This window comes from Scyliorhinus torazame, chromosome 19 (genome assembly GCF_047496885.1).
Source record: "Scyliorhinus torazame isolate Kashiwa2021f chromosome 19, sScyTor2.1, whole genome shotgun sequence".
NCBI lineage: Eukaryota > Metazoa > Chordata > Chondrichthyes > Carcharhiniformes > Scyliorhinidae > Scyliorhinus > Scyliorhinus torazame.
Window position 1 is genome coordinate 30192725 of NC_092725.1, and position 13135 is coordinate 30205859.

Genomic DNA, 13135 nt, shown 5'->3' on the forward strand with positions numbered 1-13135 from the left:
CGGCTGTGGGGAGCGCAGTGAGTATCTGTGGGGAGTGCAGTGCGTATCTACAGCTGCGGGGAGTGCAGTGTGTATCTGCATCTGTGGGGAGCGCAGTGTGTATCTGCAGCTACGGGGAGTATGGTGTGTGTCTGTGGAGAGTGCAGTGTGTATCTGCGGCTGTGGGGAGTGCAGTGTGTATCTGCGGCTGTGCAGAGTGCAGTGTGTATCTGCGGCTGCGGGGAGAGCAGTGTGTATCTACGGCTGTGGTGAGTGCAGTGTGTATCTGCGGCTGTGCCGAGTGCAGTGTGTATCTGCGGCTGTGGGAAGTGCAGTTTGTATCTGTGGATGTGGGGAGTGCAGTGTGTATCTGTGTCTGTGGGGCGCGCAGTGTGTATCTGTGGCTGTGGGGAGTGCAGTGTGTATCTGCGGCTGTGGTGAGTATAGTGTGTATCTGCGGCTCTGGGGAGCGCACTGTGTATCTGAGGCTGTGGGGAATGCAGTGTGCATCTGTGGCTGTGTGGAGTGTAGTGTGTATCTGTGGCTGTGGGGAGTGCAGTGTGGATCTCTGGCTGCAGGGAGTGCAGTGTGTATCTGCGGCTGTGGGGAGTGCAGTGTGTGTCAGTGGCTGTGGGGAGTGCAGTGCATATCTGCAGCTGTGGGGAGTGCAGTGTGGATCTGTGGCTGTGGGGAGTGCAGTGTGTTTCAGCGGCTTTGCGGAGTGCAGTGTGTATCTGCAGCTGTGGGGAGAGCAGTGTGTATCTGCGGCTGTGCGGAGTGCAGTGTGTATCTGCGGTGTGCCGAGTGCAGTGTGCATCTGCGGCTGTGGGAAGTGCAGTTTGTGTCTTTGGCTGTGGGGAGTGCAGTGTGTATTTGTGTCTGTGGGGAGTGAAGTGTGTATCTCTGGCTGTGGAGAGTGCAGTGTGTATCTGCGGCTACGGGGAGTATGGTGTGTGGCTGTGGAGAGTGCAGTGTGTATCTGCGGCTGTGGGGAGTGCAGTGCGTATCTGCGGCTGTGGGGAGTGCAGTGTGTATCTGCGGTGTGCCGAGTGCAGTGTGCATCTGCGGCTGTGGGAAGTGCAGTTTGTGTCTTTGGCTGTGGGGAGTGCAGTGTGTATTTGTGTCTGTGGGGAGCGCAGTGTGTGTCTGTGGCTGTGGGGAGTGCAGTGTGTATCTGCGGCTGTGGTGAGTACAGTGTGTATCTGCGGCTCTGGGGAGCGCACTGTGTATCTGTGGCTGTGGAGAATGCAGTGTCTATCTGTGGCTGAGTCGAGTGCAGTGTGTATCTGTGGCTGTGGGGAGTGCAGTGTGTATCTGCGGCTTTGGGGAGTGCAGTGTGTATCTGTGGCTGTGGGGAGTGCAGTGAGTATCTGCGGCTGTGGGAACGCAGTGTGTATCTGTGGCTGTGGGGAGTGCAGTGTGTATCTGCGGCTGTGGGGAGCACAGTGTGTATCTGTGGGGAATGCAGTGTGTATCTGCGGCTGTGGGGAGTGCAGGGTGTATCTGTGGTTGTGGGGAGTAAGTGTGTATCTGTGGGGAGCGCAGTGTGTATCTGTGGGGAGTGCAGTGTGAATCTGTGGGGAGCGCAGTGTGTATCTGTGGCTGTGGGGAGCGCAGTGTGTATCTGTGGGGAGCGAAGTGTGTATCTTTGGGGAGCGCAGTGTGTTTCTGTGGCTGTGGGGAGTGCAGTGTGTATCTGCGGCTGTGGGGAGTGCAGTGTGTATCTGTGGCTGTGGGGAGTGCAGTGCATATCTGCAGCTGTGGGGAGTGCAGTGTGTATCTGCGGCTGTGGAGAGTGCAGTGAGTATCTGCGGCTGTGGGGAGTGCAGTGTGTATCTGTGGGAAGTGCAGTATGTATTTGCGGCAGTGTGGTGAGCAGTTTGTATCTTCGGCTCTGGGGAGCGCAGTGTGTATCTGTGGGGAGCGCAGTGTGTATCTGTGGGGAATGCAGTGAGTATCTGCGGATGTGGGGAGTGTGGGGTGTATCTGTGGGGAGTGCAGTGCGTATCTGCAGCTACGGGGAGTATGGTGTGTGTCTGTGGAGAGTGCAGTGTTTATCTGCGGCTGTGGGGAGTGCAGTGTGTATCTGTGTATGTGGGGAGTGCAGTGTGTATCTGTGGTGAGTACAGTGTGTATCGCGGCTGTGGGGAGCGCAGTGTGTATCTGCGGCTGTTGGGAGAGCAGTGTGTATCTGTGGGAAGTGCAGTGTGTATCTGTGGTGAGTACAGTGTGTATCTGCGGCTGTGGGGAGAGCAGTTTGTGTCTGCGGCTGTGGGGAGCGCAGTGAGTATCTGTGGGGAGTACAGAGCGTATCTGCAGCTGCGCGGACTGCAGTGTGTATCTGCATCTGTGGGGAGCGCAGTGTCTATCTGCAGCTACGGGGAGTGCAGTGTGTATCTGTGAGAGTGCAGTAAGTATCTGCGGCTGTGGGGAGTGCAGTGTGTAACTGCGGCTGCGGGGAGAGCAGTGTGTATCTACGGCTGTGGTGAGTGCAGTGTGTATCTGCGGCTGTGCCGAGTGCAGTGTGTATCTGTGGGGAGTGCAGTATTTATCTGTGAGGAGTGCAGTGTGTATCTGTGGCTGTGGGAAGTGCAGTTTGTATCTGTGGCTGTGGGGAGTGCAGTGTGTATCTGTGACTGTGGGGAGCGCAGTGTGTATCTGTGGCTGTGGGGAGTGCAGTGTGTATCTGCGGCTGTGGTGAGTACAGTGTGTATCTGAGGCTCTGGGGAATGCAGTGTGTATCTGTGGCAGTGTGGAGTATAGTGTGTATCTGTGGCTGTGGGGAGTGCATTGTGTATCTCTGGCTGTGGGGAGTGCAGTGCGTATCTGCGGCTTTGGGGAGTGCAGTGTGTATCTGTGGCTGTGGGGAGTGCAGTGTGTATCTGCGGCTGTGGGAACGCAGGGTGCATCTGTGGCTGTGGGGAGTGCAGTGTGTATCTGCGGTTGTGGGGAGTGCAGTGTGAATCTGTGGCTGTGGGGAGTGCAGTGCATATCTGCAGCTGTGGGGAGTGTAATGTGGATCTGTGGCTGTGGGGAGTGCAGTGTGTATCTGCGGCTGTGTGGAGTGCAGTGTGTATCTGCTGCTCTGGGGTTTGCAGTGTGTATCTGCGGATGTGGGGAGCACAGTGTGTATCTGTGGCTGTTGGGAGCTCAGTGTGTATCTGTGGGGAATGCAGTGTGTATCTGCGGCTGCGGAGAGTGCAGTGTGTATCTGTGGCTGAAAAGAGTGCATTGAGTCTCTGCGGCAGTGGGGAGAGCAGTGTGTATCTGTGGAGAGCGCAGTGTGTATCTGTGGGGAGTGCAGTTTTTCTGTGGGGAATGCAGTGGGAATCTGCGGCTGTGGTGAGAGCAGTGTGTATCTGAAGATGTGGTGAGTGCAGTGTGTATCTACGGCTGTGGGGAGTGCAGTGTGTATCTGCGGCTGTGGGGAGTGCAGTGTGAACCTGCCGCTGTGGGGACAGCAGTGTGTATCTGAATCTGTGCGGATTGCAGTGTGTATCTGCGGCTTTGCGGAGTGCAGTGTGTATCTGCAGCTGTGGGGAGAGCAGTGTGTATCTGTGGCTGTGCGGAGTGCAGTGTGTATCTGTATCTGTGGGGAGTGAAGTGTGTATCTGCGGCTGTGGGGAGTGCAGTGTGTATCTGCGGTTGTGCGGAGTGCACTGTGTATCTGTGGGGAGAGCAATGTGTATCTGTGGCTGTGGGGAGTGCAGTGTGTATCTGCGGCTGTGCGGAGAACAGTGTGTATCTGCTGCTGCGGGGAGAGCAGTGTGTATCTGCGGCTGTGCCGAGTGCAGTGTGCATCTTCGGCTGTGGGAAGTGCAGTTTTTATCTGTGGCTGTGGGGAGTGCAGTGTGTATCTGCGGCTGTGGTGAGTACAGTGTGTATCTGCGGATTTGGGGAGCGCACTGTGTATCTGTGTCTGTGAGGAAGTCCAGTTTGTGTCTGTGGCTGTGGGAGTGCAGTGTGTATCTGTGTCTGTGGGGAGCGCAGTGCGTATCTGTGGCTGTGGGGAGTGCAGTGTGTATCTGCAGCTGTGGGGAGTGCAGTGTGCATCTGCGGCTGTGGGGAGTGCAGTGTATATCTGCGGCTGTGGGGAGTGCAGTGTGTATCTGTGGCTGTGGGGAGTGCAGTGTGTATCTGCAGCTGTGGGGAGTGCAGTGTGCATCTGTGGCTGTGGAGAATGCAGTGTCTATCTGTGGCTGAGTGGAGTGCAGTGTGTATCTCTGGCTGTGGGGAGTGCAGTGTGTATCTGCGGCTTTCGGGAGTGCAGTGTGTATCTGTGGCTGTGGGGAGTGCAGTTTGTATCTGCGGCTGTGGGAACGCAGTGTGTATCTGTGGCTGTGGAGAATGCAGTGTGTATCTGTGGCTGTGGGGAGCGCAGTGTGTATCTGTGGGGAGCGAAGGGTGTATCTGCGGGGAGCGCAGTGTGTCTCTGCGGCTGTGGGGAGTGCAATGTGTATCTGTGGCTGTGGAGAGTGCAGTGTGTATCTGCGGCTGTGGGGAGTGCCGTGTGTATCTGTGGGAAGTGCAGTATGTATTTGCGGCAGTGTGGTGAGCAGTGTGTATCTGCTGCTCTGGGGAGCGCAGTGTGTACCTGTGGGGAATGCAGTGAGTATCTGCGGATGTTTGGAGTGTGGGGTGTATCTGTGGGGAGTGCAGTGTGTATCTGCAGCTACGAGGAGTATGGTGTGTGTCTGTGGAGAGTGCAGTGTGTATCTGCGGCTGTGGGGAGTGCAGTGCGTATCTGCGGCTGTGGGGAGTGCAGTGTGTATCTGTGTCTGTGGGGAGAGCAGTGTGTATCTGTGGTGAGTACAGTGTGTATCTGCGGCTGTGGGGAGAGCAGTGTGTATCTGTGGGAAGTGCAGTGTGTATCTGTGGTGAGTACAGTGTGTATCTGCGGCTGTGGGAAGTGCAGAGTTTATATGCGGCTGAGGGGAGAGCAGTGTGTGTCTGCGGCTGTGGGGAGTGCAGTGAGTATCTGTGGGGAGTGCAGTGCGTATCTACAGCTGCGGGGAGTGCAGTGTGTATCTGCATCTGTGGGGAGCGCAGTGTGTATCTGCTGCTACGGGGAGTATGGTGTGTGTCTGTCGAGAGTGCAGTGTGTATCTGCCGCTGTGGAGAGTGCAGTGTGTATCAGCGGCTGTGCGGAGTGCAGTGTGTATCTGTGTCTGTGGGGAGCGCAGTGTGTATCTGTGGCTGAGTGGATTGCAGTGTGTATCTGAAGCTGTGCTGAGTGCAGTGTGTATCTGCGGCTGTGGGGAGTGCAGTGTGTATCTGCGGCTGTGGGGAGTGCAGTGTGAATCTGCCGCTGTGGGGACAGCAGTGTGTATCTGAAGCTGTGCGGAGTGCAGTGTGTATCTGCGGCTTTGCGGAGTGCAGTGTGTATCTGCAGCTGTGGGGAGAGCACTGTGTATCTGTGGCTGAGCGGAGTGCAGTGTGTATCCGTATCTGTGGGGAGTTAAGTGTGTATCTGCGGCTGTGGGGAGTGCAGTGTGTATCTGCGGCTGTGCGGAGTGCAGTGTGTATCTGTGGGGAGAGCAGTTTGTATCTGTGGCTGTGGGGAGTGCAGTGTGTATCAGCGGCTGCGGGGAGAGCAGTGTCTATCTGCGGCTGTGGGGAGTGCAGTGTGCATCTGTGGCTGTGGGGAGTGCAGTGTGTATCTGTGTCTGTGGGGAGTGCAGTGTGTATCTGTGTCTGTGGGGAGTGCAGTGTGTATCTGTGGCTGTTGGGAGTGCAGTGTGTATCTGTGGCTGTTGGGAGTGCAGTGTGTATCTGCGGCTGTGGTGAGTACAGTGTGTATCTGGGGCTCTGGGGAGCGCACTGTGTATCTGTGGCTGTGGAGAATGCAGTGTCTATCTGTGGCTGAGTGGAGTGCAGTGTGTATCTGTGGCTGTGGGGAGTGCAGTGTGTATCTCTGGCTGTGGGAAGTGCAGTGTGTATCTGCGACTTTGGAAATTGCAGTGTGTATCTGTGGCTTTGGAGAGTGCAGTGTGTAACTGCGGCTGTGGGGAGCACAGTGTGTATCTGTGGGGAATGCAGTTTGTATCTGCGGCTGCGGGGAGTGCAGTGTGTATCTGTGGTTGTGGGGAGTGCAGTGTTTATCTGCGGGGAGCGCAGTGTGTATCTGTGGGGAGCGCAGTGTGTATCTGTGGCTGTGGGGAGCGCAATGTGTATCTGTGGGGAGCGAAGTGTGTATCTGCGGGGAGCGCAGTGTGTCTCTGCGGCTGTGGGGAGTGAAATGTGTATCTGTGGCGTGGAGAGTGCAGTGTGTATCTGCGGCTGTGGGGAGTGCAGTGTGTATCTGCGGCTCTGGGGAGCGCAGTGTGTATCTGTGGGGAGCGCAGTGTGTATCTGTGGGGAATGCAGTGAGTATCGGCGGATGGTTGGCGTGTGGGGTGTATCTGTGGGGAGTGCAGTGTGTATCTGCAGCTACGGGGAGTATGGTGTGTGTCTGTGGAGAGTGCAGTGTGTATCTGCGGCTGTGGGGAGTGCAGTGCGTATCTGCGTCTGTGGGGAGTGCAGTGTTTATCTGTGTCTGTGGGGAGTGCAGTGTGTATCTGTGGTGAGTACAGTGTGTATCTGCGGCTGTGGGGAGTGCAGTGTGTATCTGCGGCTGTGGGGAGAGCAGTGTGTGTCTGCGGCTGTGGGGAGTGCAGTGTATATCTGCGGCTGAGGGGAGAGCAGTGTGTGTCTGCGGCTGTGGGAAGCGCAGTGAGTATCTGTGGGGAGGGCAGTGTGTATCTGCATCTGTGGGGAGCGCAGTGTGTATCTGCAGCTACGGGGAGTATGGTGTGTGTCTGTGGAGAGTGCAGTGTGTATCTGGGTCTGTGGGGAGTGCAGTGTGTATTTGCGGCTGCGGGGAGTGCAGTGTGTATCTGTGGGGAGCGCACTGTGTATCTGCGGCTGTGGTAAGTGCAGTTTGTATCTGTGGCTGTGGGGAGTGCAGTGTGTATCTGTGTCTGTGGGGAGCGCAGTGTGTATCTGTGGCTGTGGGGAGTGCAGTGTGTATCTGTGGCTGTGGGGAGTGCAGTGTGTATCTGTGGCTGGGGCGTGTGCAGTGTGTATCTGCGGCTGTGGTGAGTACAGTGTGAATCTGCGGCTCTGGGGAGCGCACTGTGTATCTGAGGCTGTGGGGAATGCAGTGTGTATCTGTGGCTGTGTGGAGTGTAGTGTGTATCTGTGGCTGTGGGGAGTGCAGTGTGTATCTCTGGCTGCAGTGAGTGCAGTGTGTATCTGCGGCTGTGGGGAGTGCAGTTTGTGTCTGTGGCTGTGGTGAGTACAGTGTGAATCTGCGGCTCTGGGGAGCGCACTGTGTATCTGAGGCTGTGGGGAATGCAGTGTGTATCTGTGGCTGTGTGGAGTGTAGTGTGTATCTGTGGCTGTGGGGAGTGCAGTGTGTATCTCTGGCTGCAGTGAGTGCAGTGTGTATCTGCGGCTGTGGGGAGTGCAGTTTGTGTCTGTGGCTGTGGGGAGTGCAGTGTGTATCTGTGTCTGTGGGGAGCGCAGTGTGTATCTGTGGCTGTGGGGAGTGCAGTGTGTATCTGTGGCTGTGGGGAGTGCAGTTTGTATCTGTGGCTGTGGGGAGTGCAGTGTGTATCTGTGTCTGTGGGGAGCGCAGTGTGTATCTGTGGCTGTGGGGAGTGCAGTGTGTATCTGTGGCTGTGGGGAGTGCAGTGTGTATCTGTGGCTGGGGCGTGTGCAGTGTGTATCTGCGGCTGTGGTGAGTACAGTGTGAATCTGCGGCTCTGGGGAGCGCACTGTGTATCTGAGGCTGTGGGGAATGCAGTGTGTATCTGTGGCTGTGTGGAGTGTAGTGTGTATCTGTGGCTGTGGGGAGTGCAGTGTGTATCTCTGGCTGCAGTGAGTGCAGTGTGTATCTGCGGCTGTGGGGAGTGCAGTTTGTGTCTGTGGCTGTGGTGAGTGCAGTGCATATCTGCAGCTGTGGGGAGTGCAGTGTGCATCTGTGGCTGTGGGGAGTGCAGTGTGTTTCAGCGGCTTTGCGGAGTGCAATGTGTATCTGCATCTGCGGGGAGTGCAGTGTGTATCTGCGGCTGTGGGGAGTGCAGTGTGTATCTGTGGCTGTGGGAAGTGCACTGTGTGTCTGTGGGGAGTGCAGTGTGTATCTGTGTCTGTGGGGAGTGCAGTGTGTATCTGCGGCTGTGGGGAGTGCAGTGTGTATCTACGGCTGTGGGGAGAGCACTGTTTTATCTGTGGGGAGCGCGGTGTGTATCTGTGGGGAATACAGTGTGTATCTGCGGCTGTCGGGAATGCAGTGTGTATCTGCTGCTGTGGTGAGTGCAGTGTGTATCTGCGGCTGTGGGAAGTGCAGTGTGTATCTGTCGGGAGTGCAGTGAGTATCTGTGGGGAGTGCAGTGCGTATCTGTGGTGAGTGCAGTGTGTATCTATGGGGAGTGCAGTGTGTATCTGTGGGGACTGCAGTGTGTATCTGCGGCTGTGGGGAGTAAAGTGTGTATCTGTGGGGAATGCAGTGTGTATCTGCGGCTGTGGGGAGTGCAGTGTGCATCTGTGGGGAGTGCAGTGTGTATTGGTGGGGAGTGCAGTGTGTATCTGCGGCTGTGGGGAGCGCAGTGTGTATCTGCGGCTGTGCGCAGTGCAGTGTTGATCTGCGGCTATGGGCAGTGCAGTGTGTCTCAGTGGGGAGTGCAGTGTGTATCTGCAGCTGTGGGATGTTCAGTGTGTATCTGTGGGGAGTGCAGTGTGTATCTGCGGCTGTGGGGAGTGCAGTGTGTATCTGCGGCTGTGCGGAGTGCAGTGTGTATCTGCGGCTGTGGGGAGAGCAGTGTGTATCTACGGCTGTGGTGAATGCAGTGTGTATCTGCGGCTGAGCCGAGTGCAGTGTGTATCTGCGGCTGTGGGAAGTGCAGTTTGTATCTGTGGCTGTGGGGAGTGCAGTGTGTATCTGTGTCTGTGGGGAGCGCAGTGTGTATCTGTGGCTGTGGGGAGTGCAGTGTGTATCTGTGGCTGTGGGGAGTGCAGTGTGTACCTGCGGCTCTGGGGAGCGCACTATGTATCTGAGGCTGTGGGGAATGCAGTGTGTATCTGTGGCTGTGGGGAGTGCAGTGTGTACCTGCGGCTGTGGTGAGTACAGTGTGTATCTGCGGCTCTGGGGAGCGCACTATGTATCTGAGGCTGTGGGGAATGCAGTGTGTATCTGTGGCTGTGTGGAGTGTAGTGTGTATCTGTGGCTGTGGGGAGTGCAGTGTGTATCTCTGGCTGCAGGGAGTGCAGTGTGTATCTGCGGCTGTGGGGAGTGCAGTTTGTGTCTGTGGCTGTGGGGAGTGCAGTGCATATCTGCAGCTGTGGGGAGTGCAGTGTGGATCTGTGGCTGTGGGGAGTGCAGTGTGTTTCAGCGGCTTTGCGGAGTGCAATGTGTATCTGCATCTGTGGGGAGTGCAGTGTGTATCTGCGTCTGTGGGGAGTGCAGTGTGTATCTGTGGCTGTGGGAAGTGCACTGTGTGTCTGTGGGGAGTGCAGTGTGTATCAGTGGCTGTGGGGAGTGCAGTGTGTATCTGCTGCTGTGGTGAGTGCAGTGTGTATCTGCGTCTGTGGGAAGTGCAGTGTGTATCTGTCGGGAGTGCAGAGTGTATCTGTGGGGAGTGCAGTGCGTATCTGTGGTGAGTGCAGTGTGTATCTATGGGGAGTGCAGTGTGTATCTGTGGGGAATGCAGTGTGTATCTGCGGCTGTGGGGAGTACAGTGTGTATCTGTGGGGAATGCAGTGTGTATCTGCGGCTGTGGGGAGTGCCGTGTGCATCTGTGGGGAGTGCAGTGTGTATTGGTGGGGAGTGCAGTGTGTATCTGCGGCTGTGGGGAGCGCAGTGTGTATCTGCGGCTGTGCGCAGTGCAGTGTTGATCTGCGGCTGTGGGCAGTGCAGTGTGCATCTGTGGGGAGTGCAGTGTGTATCTGTGGGGAGTGCAGTGTGTATCTGCGGCTGTGGGGAGCGCAGTGTGTATCTGCGGCTGTGCGGAGTGAGTGTGTATCTGCGGCTGTGGGGAGTGGAGTGTGTCTCAGTGGGGAGTGCAGTGTGTATCTGCAGCTGTGGGATGTGCAGTGTGTATCTGTGGGGAGTGCAGTGTGTATCTGCGGCTGTGGGGAGTGCAGTGTGTATCTGCGGCTGTGTAGAGTGCAGTGTGTATCTGTGGCTGTGCGGAGTGCAGTGTGTATCTGCGGCTGTGGGGAGTGCAGTGTGTATCTGTGGCTGTGGGGAGTGCAGTGTGTATCTGTGGGGAGTGCAGTGTGTATCTGTGAGGAATGCAGTGTATATCTGTGGGGAGTGCAGTGTGTATCGGTTGCTGTGGGGAGTGCAGTGTGTATCTGTGGCTGTGGGGAGTGCCATGTGTATCTGCGGCTGTGCGGAGTGAGTGTGTATCTGCGGCTGTGGGGAGTGCAGTGTGTCTCAGTGGGGAGTGCAGTGTGTATCTGCAGCTGTGGGATGTGCAGTGTGTATCTGTGAGGAGTGCATTGTGTATCTGCGGCTGTGGGGAGTGCAGTGTGTATCTGCGGCTGTGGAGAGTGCAGTGTCTATCTGTGGGGTGTGCAGTATGTATCTGTGAGGAATGCAGTGTGTATCTGTGGGGAGTGCAGTGTGTATCTGTGAGGAATGCAGTGTGTATCTGTGGGGAGTGCAGTGTGTATCTGTTGCTGTGGGGAGCGCAGTGTGTATCTGTGGCTGTGGGGAGTGCAGTGTCTATCTGTGGGGAGTGCAGTATGTATCTGTGAGGAATGCAGTGTGTATCTGTGGGGAGTGCAGTGTGTATCTGTGTGGAGTGCAGTGTGTATCTGCGGCTGTGGGGAGTGCAGTGTGTATCTGCGGCTGTGGGGATCGCAGTGTGTATCTGCGGCTGTGGGGAGCGCAGTGTGTATCTGCGGCTGTGGGGAGTGCAGTGTGTATCTGCGGCTGTGGGGAGAGCAGTGTGTATCTGTGGCTGTGGGGAGCGCAGTGTGTATCTGCGGCTGTGGGGAGTGCAGTGTCTATCTGTGGGGAGTGCAGTATGTATCTGTGAGGAGTGCAGTGTGTATCTGCGGCTGTGGGGAGTGCAGTGTGTATCTGTGGCTGTGGGGATTGCAGTGTGTATCTGTCGGGAGTGCAGTGAGTATCTTTGGGGAGTGCAGTGCGTATCTGTGGTGAGTGCAGTGTGTATCTATGGGGAGTGCAGTGTGTATCTGTGGGGAATGCAGTGTGTATCTGCGGCTGTGGGGAGTAAAGTGTGTATCTGTGGGGAATGCAGTGTGTATCTGCGGCTATGGGGAGTGCAGTGTGCATCTGTGGGGAGTGCAGTGTGTATTGGTGGGGAGTGCAGTGTGTATCTGCGGCTGTGGGGAGCGCAGTGTGTCTCAGTGGGGAGTGCAGTGTGTATCTGCAGCTGTGCGATGTGCAGTGTGTATCTGTGGGGAGTGCAGTGTGTATCTGCGGCTGTGGGGAGTGCAGTGTGTATCTGCGGCTGTGCGGAGTGCAGTGTGTATCTGCGGCTGCGGGGAGAGCAGTGTGTATCTACGGCTGTGGTGAATGCAGTGTGTATCTGCGGCTGTGCCGAGTGCAGTGTGTATCTGCGGCTGTGGGAAGTGCAGTTTGTATCTGTGGCTGTGGGGAGTGCAGTGTGTATCTGTGTCTGTGGGGAGCGCAGTGTGTATCTGTGGCTGTGGGGAGTGCAGTGTGTATCTGCGGCTGTGGTGAGTACAGTGTGTATCTGCGGCTCTGGGGAGCGCACTGTGTATCTGAGGCTGTGGGGAATGCACTGTGTATCTGTGGCTGTGTGGAGTGTAGTGTGTATCTGTGGCTGTGGGGAGTGCAGTGTGTATCTCTGGCTGCAGGGAGTGCAGTGTGTATCTGCGGCTGTGGGGAGTGCAGTTTGTGTCTGTGGCTGTGGGGAGTGCAGTGCATATCTGCAGCTGTGGGGAGTGCAGTGTGGATCTGTGGCTGTGGGGAGTGCAGTGTGTTTCAGCGGCTTTGCGGAGTGCAATGTGTATCTGCATCTGTGGGGAGTGCAGTGTGTATCTGCGGCTGTGGGGAGTGCAGTGTGTATCTGTGGCTGTGGGAAGTGCACTGTGTGTCTGTGGGGAGTGCAGTGTGTATCAGTGGCTGTGGGGAGTGCAGTGTGTATCTGCTGCTGTGGTGAGTGCAGTGTGTATCTGCGGCTGTGGGAAGTGCAGTGTGTATCTGTCGGGAGTGCAGTGCGTATCTGTGGGGAGTGCAGTGCGTATCTGTGGTGAGTGCAGTGTGTATCTGCGGCTGTGGGGAGTACAGTGTGTATCTGTGGGGAATGCAGTGTGTATCTGCGGCTGTGGGGAGTGCCGTGTGCATCTGTGGGGAGTGCAGTGTGTATTGGTGGGGAGTGCAGTGTGTATCTGCGGCTGTGGGGAGCGCAGTGTGTATCTGCGGCTGTGCGCAGTGCAGTGTTGATCTGCGGCTGTGGGCAGTGCAGTGTGCATCTGTGGGGAGTGCAGTGTGTATCTGTGGGGAGTGCAGTGTGTATCTGCGGCTGTGGGGAGCGCAGTGTGTATCTGCGGCTGTGCGGAGTGAGTGTGTATCTGCGGCTGTGGGGAGTGGAGTGTGTCTCAGTGGGGAGTGCAGTGTGTATCTGCAGCTGTGGGATGTGCAGTGTGTATCTGTGGGGAGTGCAGTGTGTATCTGCGGCTGTGGGGAGTGCAGTGTGTATCTGCGGCTGTGGAGAGTGCAGTGTGTATCTGTGGGGAGTGCAGTGTGTATCTGTGAGGAATGCAGTGTGTATCTGTGGGGAGTGCAGTGTGTATCGGTTGCTGTGGGGAGTGCAGTGTGTATCTGTGGCTGTGGGGAGTGCCATGTGTATCTGCGGCTGTGCGGAGTGAGTGTGTATCTGCGGCTGTGGGGAGTGCAGTGTGTCTCAGTGGGGAGTGCAGTGTGTATCTGCAGCTGTGGGATGTGCAGTGTGTATCTGTGAGGAGTGCATTGTGTATCTGCGGCTGTGGGGAGTGCAGTGTGTATCTGCGGCTGTGGAGAGTGCAGTGTGTATCTGTGGGGAGTGCAGTGTGTATCTGTGAGGAATGCAGTGTGTATCTGTGGGGAGTGCAGTGTGTATCTGTTGCTGTGGGGAGTGCAGTGTGTATCTGTGGCTGTGGGGAGTGCAGTGTGTATCTGTGGCTGTGGGGAGTGCAGTGT

General features: G+C 56.5%; 1 protein-coding gene across 1 annotated transcript in view; it reads left to right on the forward strand.

The window, feature by feature from the left end:
- The window catches only part of LOC140395884 (complement factor B-like), a 411298-nt gene that overhangs the window by 120057 nt on the left and 278106 nt on the right, over positions 1-13135 (forward strand). The gene's annotated exons all lie outside the window — the stretch shown is intronic.